This window comes from Microtus ochrogaster, chromosome X (assembly GCF_000317375.1).
Source record: "Microtus ochrogaster isolate Prairie Vole_2 chromosome X, MicOch1.0, whole genome shotgun sequence".
NCBI lineage: Eukaryota > Metazoa > Chordata > Mammalia > Rodentia > Cricetidae > Microtus > Microtus ochrogaster.
Genome location: NC_022026.1, coordinates 58,283,062 through 58,289,450, shown reverse-complemented (window position 1 = coordinate 58,289,450; position 6,389 = coordinate 58,283,062). Strand labels below are relative to the sequence as shown.

At 40.6% G+C, this 6,389-nt stretch overlaps 1 protein-coding gene across 3 annotated transcripts in view; it reads right to left on the bottom strand.

Moving 5' to 3' along the window:
- Window positions 1-6,389, bottom strand: part of Shroom2 (shroom family member 2) — a 125,793-nt gene that overhangs the window by 28,924 nt on the left and 90,480 nt on the right. Inside the window, exon 1 of one of the 3 annotated variants that reach the window (XM_026784819.1) lies at window positions 5,482-5,587. The exons of 1 other annotated variant lie outside the window; for it this stretch is intronic. The gene's annotated coding sequence lies outside the window, so the exon portion shown is untranslated. Of the gene's footprint in view, window positions 1-4,928; window positions 5,208-5,481; window positions 5,588-6,389 lie in introns of those variants that run through there. One more of the 3 variants, XM_013350644.2, reaches the window with a different exon arrangement.

Below are 6,389 nucleotides of genomic sequence, written 5' to 3'. Positions count from 1 at the left end.
TTTTTCGAGACAGGGTTTCTCTGTGGCTTTGGAGCCTGTCCTGGAACTAGCTCTGTAGACCAGGCTGGTCTCGAACTCACAAAGATCCGCCTGCCTCTGCCTCCAGAGTGCTGGGATTAAAGGCGTGCGCCACCACTGCCTGGCAACAGGCACTGACTTTTAATGCTATCCAGTAATTATAGAGGGGGTGGGGAGTAGGCCGGAAAATTCCTGCTGTGCAAGCATGAAAACTTGAGTTTGGATCACCAACATGTTTGTAAAAGCTGGGTGTGGTGATATGTGTGTGTGACCCCAGTGCTGGGAGAGGGTTGGAGAAAAGAGTGTCTCTGAAGATCACTGGCCAGCCAGACTAACCATACTGATGAGTTCTAGGTTAAGTTAAGAGACTGTCTCAAAAATAAGGTGGTCTGGTCTACAGAATGAGTTCCAGGACAACTACGGTTATACAGTTAAACCCTATCTTGAAAAACAAAATAACAAAGTAGAAAGTAATAGACACTAACATAGACTTTTTCACTCTGCATGCATGTATGTATGTACACACACACACACACACACACACACACACACACCCGCTTGAACCTGAAAATTATAATAATCTATTATAACTGCTGTTCAAATATCCCAGTGAACTAGCTGCTTTTACAAAATACATTCTGACATCTGTGGCAAGGCCTTTCTCATGTCTGCAGCCCCATCACATCATACTTTCTACTAAGACTAGAGGCAGCAAGGAAGTGGGTTCTGGTTAAACTTAGTAAGAAGGCCAGGAAGAGCATTAAATAGTGAAGGATTACATGCCTCCAAATCTATGTCAAAACCAGCCCTCCAAACAAATTGGATGTCAAGAAAACATTATGAATCTGTTTTGCAAAACTTCGCCTTCCAAATTTCTTCTCTCCCACTTTTTTACCCACTCCGTGTAGATATCAAAAGCTGTATTTCTAGCATTTTAATCTTTGACTCTGCATGTCCCTTCCAAAGGAAATAATCATTATCTATAAAAATGGTTTCACTGAATGTTCCCTGGCACCAGGCCTAGGGTGAATCTACCTATGTTCCCCCAGTGGGAACAATTTCCAGAGCCCTGGGCTATGCCTTCAAAATGATGTCTGTGAAGTCCCAATTGGGTCAAACAACACTGTCCTAGATGAAACTGAAAAAAGGTCAGGAAAGTTTGTTTTTTAAAACATAGTTTTCCAAACCTCATCACATCCTTAGCCACATAAACTCTTCCTGGCATTCTTAAATGCATAATAATTCTCTCTTCCATTAATCTCTCTGCCATCCATCCATCCCTCCCTCCCTCCCTCCTTTCTTCCCTTCCTTTATTGAAGCAGGATCTCAGGTGTCTCAGGTTGGTCTTGAGGTAACTATATAGCAAAAGGTAACCATAAACTTCTGATTCTCCTGTTTCCACCTTCTACATTCCGAAATTAAGGTATGCATCAGGATGTCCAGTTTCTGCACTACTGGGGATTGAACACAGGGCTCCTGGATGCCAGGGAAGTGCTTCCCTAATTGGGGTATATCACTAGCCTAATAGTCTCCTTATATCTTTCACGGTGTTTATAAAAGGAACAATTATACACACTTTGTTGTTGCTTTATTTCCCCTTTGGCAATACTGGGAACTGCAAGTATCTAGGGCCGCAGGCTATGAGACGATCACTCCACCACTGAGCTATAATTCCAATCTGCGTTTTACTTTCACATCAGCTGCCCAACCTGGACTTCATCCTATACGTAATGTACCTGGTTATCTTAATTTCATATCAAAGAATCAGGAACATCCCTGGAGTCAGGGTGTGGAAGTTTGAATGTAATTGGCTATCATGAGCTCATAAGGAGAAGCATTATTAGGAGGTATGACCTTGTTGAATTAGTTGTAGCCTTGTTGGAGGAAGCGTGTCACTGTGGGGGTGGGGCTTTGAGGTCTGCTATGTTCAAGCTACACCTAGTCAGTTTACTTCCTGTTGCTTGTCAATCGAGATGGAGGACTCTCAGTTCCTTCTCCAGCACCACGTCTGCCTGCACGCTGCCATGCCCCTCTGTCATAATGGATTGAACCTCTGAAACCATAAGCAAACCTAATTGAATGTTTTCTTTATAAGATTTGCAGTGGTCATGTCTCTTCACAGTGATAGAAACCGTAACTAAGACACAAAGTCTGTTTTGCTTATGTGTGGTATATAGGGAAATGATATGAAAGAAACAGATCAGGGTTATTTAGTGTCAACCACGAAGGTGATGAGTGAAGATGCCAACCATCAGATCAAGCTGAATCCCTGTACCACTCTTTCAATTTTTGTTTCTTTCTTTGACATAGCATCTCAATATGTAGCTCACTCTGGCTTTCAACTCACTGTCCTCTTACTTTAGCAACAACAAATCCTGGCATCATAAACATTTCTAGAGTCCATAGCACAGTCATTTCTTTTGCCAAACATTTTGTAGACTAAGAGTATTTAGAATGCACGGGACATGGCACCCTCCTCTAATACACGAGCACTCCAATCTCCTACAAACGTCAGCAGCCATCAACCTTTTCTAAAATAGGATTTCCTCCTACAATACAATATAACACATCAGGCTGAAGACTCTGGTCTATTTTAATCCTTAGTCACTTGGTCTTCCTTGCAAAGCATTGTAGACTATTTAAGAATCAACAGAACTGTGGATGGTTGTATAAAATGTTATATTAAGTTACAAGTTAACAGCAACAACACATAGTTGCTAGAAGCTGGTGACCACCAAAATACAGATTCAGAGTGTGGGCCACAAGAAGAGAATTCAATTTATGTGTTACAGAAATAATCTAAACCTAACCAATAGTAGATGTTTGAAAAATACACACTATACTGCATGAATGTATTATATCCTAAATGGCAATGATTAAGAATGGCCCACTTTTAATAGGAATGTAAACAATAATGAACAAAAGAAAAATAATACCAATAAATATATTTAAAAAAGATTCCCTCTCCCCAGCCCCCAAAAGTACATGTTAAAAGTGATTGTTACTTAAACCACAGAATTGTAAAATTAATCTTTAATACTGGCAAAGTTGTAAGAGGAACTTCCTAGGCTGCTGGTGAATAAAGCATAAATAGCAAGAATACACTGCATAAGTCCAAAAGGTGAGAAACTCCCAAATATATATCTACCATGTTTTAAGATAACCCAGATGGAAATATATGGCTCTTACATTTTAGCTCTTAGCAAAATATGCTTATTAATTAAAATATTATTTGCAATTGTGAATGACTAGAAACAGCTTTAAATATCTACAGTATAAGACAGATTTCTCACATTTTAGAACACTAGGTAGAGTACATATAAAAGATTTTTGTGTTTCTAAGTCAATTTACATACACTATGTAGAGAAAGACTGTATATGTAAAATATATATTTGCATTGAAACAAGACTGCAAAGCAAACACATCTCCATGTTCTATAGTGGAATCACTGGGTAAGGGAATTAAGGATAATTTTAAATTTAAAAAAATTAATTTAAGCTATCTTCTCACCCCATCTAAGACTTTATTTTTTAAAGGGGTGTGTGTGTGTGTGTTAATAATTAAATAAATTCTGAATCCCTTTGGACATCCACAGATATCTACCAATGATCGGTCAGCTAAGTTGCTCTTGCAGAAACCAGCTAAAACCTCTAGTGTTCAGAAAAGGGAAAGATGGGTAGCTCAAAGTGGATATAATATGTCAGCTTCTTCCCATGGTTCTGCAAACATGATCATCACATACATAAACACACACACACACACACACACACACACACACACACACACTCCAAAGTAGTAAATAGCCACACACAAGTATTCTAAAAGGCAACATAAATTATCACCTTCCCTAACCTTCAGCATCCAAAGTCAGACTTTGGGGGAGTGGCCAGTCCGTGCAAAGCATGCAGCAGTTAATACACATTTACTAAATCATTTATCACTGCAGCTGGATAGCGGAAGCCTTCTAAAACCCATTTGGTTAACACATACTTGTGATTATTTCCAGAACTTTGAAAAACTGCCTTTGTGCATGCTTGAATAAATGAAAATGCCCCTGTAAAGTTTCACTGAAGACAGAGGTAGGTGTGTGTGTGTGTGCATATTGTATGCACATGAATGGCTTTTCCTACTATATATGATAAAGTATAGAGACATGTCCTCTTTTCAACTACAAATGCAATATTTCCTTACTGCATTATCAAAAATACATACATATATACATACACACACATATACTTTGCCTAGAAAAGATCTTAACCATTCATCAAATTTGTGCCAGTATTTTTATGCTTAAAATTATTTTCCACTCATTTTATAAATGCAGTTGGAATGCAGCAAGCTGCTTAGCTATAATGCTACCAGATTCAGTAAACCTTTCTTTAATTTGCTGTTGTCTTTTTTTTTCCTTTTGCCTCGGCATTGGCACAATCAATGGCTAAATATGTGATTCAAGATGACACCTAGTTCCATGAGTCAGTGGATACAGACTCAGACTCAGATACCATGCGTATGTGTGCACAGATAGCTATGCAGCAATTTCTCGGTGAAAATGGCATTCCTTCCACACATGTGAATGCTTCCTTGCCTGTAGCAAAGGCGATCCATCATTTAGCAACATGGCCAAAAACAATAACCTGCATTTTTAATCACAATGTAAGAGGCAGAACAGAAAACACAAGCACATGTATAATGACATCTTTAAAGAAAAAACACTATCACAATCCAAGTAAATGACAAATTACAAGAACTAAAGATTTTTCAAAGCCACAGAGATTCCATTTTCTCCTTGTAGGTTTTTTTTTTCACTGCAGTTAGGAAGCTGTGTGAATAGACCCATGAACCGTTTGCATGACCAAGCATGCACACCTGGTTTTAGCCACCCACCTCTGTCTGGATGTGTCTAACTCACCATTTTCTTTCAGGGTCCACACTCAGTGTCTTGGGAGTGAGCGTGTCTGCAGCTACTGAGAAAGAAACGGCAATGCAGACAGGTCTTCACAAATCCCAGCATCCTACTGCCAGAAGTCACACAGAGCAATTTTTCTACACAGCCAGGGCTACCAGTCCCACTGGTAGGGACGGCAGCTTTCAGTTCCAATGTGCTTTCAGCCAGCTGTCAAAAAACAAGGCTGCAAAAACTGCATGCATCCTTAGACATACATGCAGTATGGACCAACGTGTCCCCTTGCACACGTGTGCACTCTTGCAGGGCTCCGGCCAGAATCTGTACCCTGATTTGCATGATTTTTTGTCTTTGACAGAACAATAAACAATGAGAATGTTAGCACATCTTGCCAGATCGGACCCACGCCATTGTGAGCTGACAAACAATGTGCCCTTTAAGACGGTAGAACAAAAGAAGCATTGGGTACTACACCCCCCTCACAAATAGGACAAGTGATTTTTAAAACAGTTCCCTTCGGGGATAAGATGCCCTGAAAAGGAGCCCTAGAGTCTCTTACCTGCATCCCTGCTCGCTGTTGGAGGCTGTGGCTCACTCTGTCTGCAAAGGCAGCTAAGTGCTTCAGGGACCCACAGCCCGCCTCTGCCACCGCAGAATCCTGCTGCCTAAGGCACTGAGGAGTCACGAAGGCAGCTGGCAACAGCTGGAAGATCAGAGCCTTCTGCCTTATGATGGACAAGTTTATGCAGGGTCTGTTAACTCCAGAACTCGGCATATGTGACCTCAGGGAACTTTCCTAACACATACCATGATTAAGCTATAAGAGGTTTCTCCTTTGAAAATCCCTATCAGGCACAGAGCGGGGGAGTGGTGGTGCTTCTTTTCCTATTTTTTTTTAAAAATGGAAAATATAAAAGAAGTTACTGCAAGAAGATCATTCATAAATTCTACTTAAGAACTCTCAGCCGTGCTATCGCATGGTCTAATGCTACAATGGAGTTAAAGATGATATTCAATAGCCTATTTTATGTCTGTGGACATTCTTAGGCTGATTACGCACTCATTAGGAATGTAATCCATCAGCTAACAAACCAAGTGTTTCAGAACCTTTCCTGTGTGCAAGGGCACTGGGGCGAGAATACAAAAGCCTCCAGGCTGACCCCAACTCACCCAATTCCTTGCATCCCAATGACTTGCATTTAAAGACCCCGTGCTCCACGTCCACTCTTGAGCCCAGCCCCCAACCTCAGTGCCATGGTCCTGAACTGAAATTGCTTCCCTCACAGCTCCTTCCTCTGAGTCCAGGGATTAGCTACCAGGGCTTTCTCTTTACAGCTTCCTTCCATAAAGCTCTTCTCACTGCACAGGAATTATTTCAAACTCCTGCTCATTTCACCAAATCACATTATTATTCAACCTCCAATGCAGTACATTGCTAATGTGTTATCATTACAGCCATGAAGCATT